Genomic DNA, 3,363 nt, shown 5'->3' on the forward strand with positions numbered 1-3,363 from the left:
AGGCCTCCGAGGCGTCCACAGGGAGGGTGCTGCGCAGGGCAGGGCAGGGGCAGGGGCAGGGGCAGGGGCAGTCAACCAGGCTTCAGAGATTTCACCACCACCAACCTGGGTCCCACCCCTGAACCATTATATTGGCATCCTGCCTCAGGAGCCTGGGGCCTGGAAATCCTGACTATTTAAAAGCTCTGCAGGTGGTCCCCATGTGCAGCCAGGGTTAAGAACTTCTTTGGACAGCAGCTCTCAAAGCCTGGCCCTGGATCTGCTGAGCGCACCCCTGGTAATGTGATAGAAAGGCAGAGTCCTGGGCCCACCCCTGAGCTCTTGAATCAGAACTCTGAGAGGTAGGGGCCCAGGGATCTGCATTCTGCCATGTCCCCTAGGTGATTCTGACACCGCCCAGGTGGAGAACCTGCTCGTGCGTGCCTCCCTACCCTAAATGTGCTCTGGGACCAGCAGCACAGACATCTCCTGGGAGCCTTGAGGGATGCAGAGTCCCAGGCTCTAGCTCCAACCTGCTGAATCAGAACTGCATTTTAACAGGATCCCTGGGCGATCTATACATAGTGTGAGAACCACTGCTTTGGGGTCGAAAAAGAACAGTACACGGCTGGGTGTGCAGAGCCCCAGCAAGCGTCACTGGGGGAAGGCTACCTGGTGAGGGGGTGAAGGGGCCATCCTCCAGGGGGCAGAGGAGTGGGCCCCAGTTGGGGTTCTCCAGGTGGGACCCTTCAGGTGTAGCCCCTCCAGGTAGAGCCCTCCAGGTGGTGCCCAAGACGTTCTGTGTGCAAGTCAGCAAGTCAGCAAGGGAGAGGAGCGTGAAGAACTCAGGGGGCAAGAAAAGGTTGGGGGTGGACACACCTGGGGGTGGTTATGGAAGACCCAGGAGGTTGACCCAGGCCAGCAGATCAGAAAGCTAAGTAACAGGGAGCTTAGGGTGGTGGGTTTTTTTAAGATTTTTTTTTCCCATTATAAAGGTAAACAAACTTATGGTTACCAAGGGCGAAAGGTGGGAGAGGGATAAATTAGGAGTTTGGGATTGACATATACACACTCCTATATATAAAATAGATAATCAACAAGGATCTACTGTACCGCACAGGGAGGAATTCTACTCAATACTCTGTAATAACCTATACGGGAAAAGAATCTGAAAAAGAATGGAAATATGTGTGTGTATAACTGAATCACTGTGCTGTACACCTGAAACTAACACAACTTTGTAAATCAACTCTACCCCAATATAAAATAAAAATTCAGTTAAAAAAATAAAAGTAATGAATTAAGGAAAACACGAATACCCACAAAGAAGGAAAAACATATATACCCATGGCTCCCAACATCATCACTGCTCATTACTTGTGGACTTTTTCTATGTATAGTGGTTTTTTTGAAGTAATCAGTTATAAAATAAGTACTTGTAATTTTATTTCATTTTCCCTAACATCACAGGGATGTTCGCACATCGTCTTCAGACATGGAACCGTTAGTGATGGACAACGCGGTGAGGACGGTAGCAAGACCGTCTGGTCCCCGCTCCCCGCCACGCCCCGGCCAGCTGCACACTTCCCCCGCAGAGCACCGGCGGTCCCAGGCCCACCGCAACGCTGGGCCCGAAACGCACAGACGCAAGACCCCGCGGAGGCTGGTTCCCGCCCGCCCTTCCAGACTTCACATCCTCAGCTCCCCGCACTGCATAAGGCCTGTTCCTACCTAAACCCTGTGTCCCCTTACGCTCCGAGTGGCCCTGTTGGGTGGAGTACTGGAGCTGGGAGAGGGGCCCAGGGGATTACAGAGATCAGGAGGGGCTCTGGAGCTGCTTCTCTGGCCTCTGACATCAGTGGCGCCATTCACAGTGGTCAAGGGCCTCCGTCGTCCACGGCACCAAGTGCAAGATCGAGTCTCGAAGCCAAGTGCCTACAGGAGCCACAGCTGTGGGTGACCAGGCAGCTGCTGTCACAGTCCCTCAGTGGGAATAAGGAGTAAAGACTGTTGGGTTGGCTGGTAGCTTCTAAGTGTGCTGGAGAATTTGGGAAAAGGAAATGAGGCGCTCAGAGCTTAAAATTCCCAGCCAGGGGCAGATAGAGAACCAGAAAGCATCTGTGCTGTGCAGAAAAGCCCCTCAGACAGGCCCGCCCGCGAGGCTGGCCCTGGGCTGGGAGCTCCCGGGAGGGGCCCCAGCCCCCTCGTGGAGCAGACGGCCTCGCTGCCCCTAGACGTTTGTGCCAAGTGAGGCTCCTGCGGAGTGCTGCTTCCTCCTGGGAGTCTGGAACCTTCACCAGGCACAGGTGCCCGCGACCACTCCCAGGAAAAGCCCCAGGCACTGTGTCTCCGACGGGCTCCCCGGGGAGACAGCACCTCACAGTCTCATCATGGCTGGTGGCAGAGAGCTAAGTGTGTCGTGTGCTCACGCCTGGTCCCCGACTTGTCCCCACCAGCCTCTTCCTTTTACTGATGTTGCTTTGTATCCTTTCTCTGTCCTGAATCCAGCTGTGAGCATGGCCTCTGCTGAATCCTGGGGGCCCCCTAGCGAACCTGGGAGAGGTTCTGGGGACGCCGACACAGTTACCAAGTGCCCACCTGAGGACCCCAGCTCAGCTTCCCTAAAAGAATTTCTCTCTTGGAGGCACAGGGTCCGACTTCTGGAAATAAAACCCAAAGTTCAGCCTGGTGTGTGGCCGCATCACAGGCAGGTTGAACAGAGGACTCTCGGGTCCCATCTCTGAAAGTCTGGGCATTCTGGGGGGAAGAATAGCCCCTCCTCACTTGGGTGGGGACGTGTGAGCAGATTCTGGTGGAGCCGGGGACTCGAACCCCTAAATTCTGCTGGGGCTTCTCTGCCAGAAGACATCCTTCCTGTGCATCTGGGGGCTATAGTCCCCTCATACCTGAGTAACCTGTAATGGTCACCTGCTAAGTAGCTGTCTTGCGTGGCGACAGACTTAATCACTGCTTATAAGCCAGAGGCGCCAGTCTGGAGGTGGGACATCAGGCTGGACACCCCGCTTCCTGCCTGTCCCCGGGGCAGCTCTGTGATTACCCTGCTCCCACAAGGGGGGCGTTGCAGCCCCAATGTCAGACTTCGAATGTCTTTCTCTCCTGGTAGAAAGGAAATTGGGTTTATTTTGAGTCAGATTCCCAGAAGTGGACTCCTGGGAGTTGGCTGCCAGCAGGGTCACAGAAGCCCTCAGTCCTCTGGGCGGGGCTGGAATATTCAGTTTGAAGGTTCACGGAGGTGACGTCTGCCCCTTGTCCCTGGCCTTTTATAAAGAGGAGCCTGTGCGCTGACAGCAGACGCCCGTCAGGCTACACGGCTGGGGGACAGCAGCTGCGAGGTAACCTCTGGGGAGGGCATATGCGGGGGTG

General features: G+C 55.2%; 1 protein-coding gene across 1 annotated transcript in view; it reads left to right on the forward strand.

Annotated features, from left to right (window-relative positions):
* The first annotated feature begins 3,252 nt into the window (after positions 1-3,252).
* OTOS (otospiralin) overlaps positions 3,253-3,363 on the forward strand; it is a 1,546-nt gene continuing 1,435 nt past the window's right edge. Inside the window, exon 1 of the mRNA XM_024763827.1 lies at positions 3,253-3,332. The gene's annotated coding sequence lies outside the window, so the exon portion shown is untranslated. The remainder of the gene's footprint in view (positions 3,333-3,363) is intronic.

The sequence above is a fragment of the Neophocaena asiaeorientalis genome, unplaced genomic scaffold (genome assembly GCF_003031525.2).
Source record: "Neophocaena asiaeorientalis asiaeorientalis breed wild unplaced genomic scaffold, Neophocaena_asiaeorientalis_V1.1 scaffold185, whole genome shotgun sequence".
NCBI classification, from domain to species: Eukaryota; Metazoa; Chordata; class Mammalia; order Artiodactyla; family Phocoenidae; genus Neophocaena; species Neophocaena asiaeorientalis.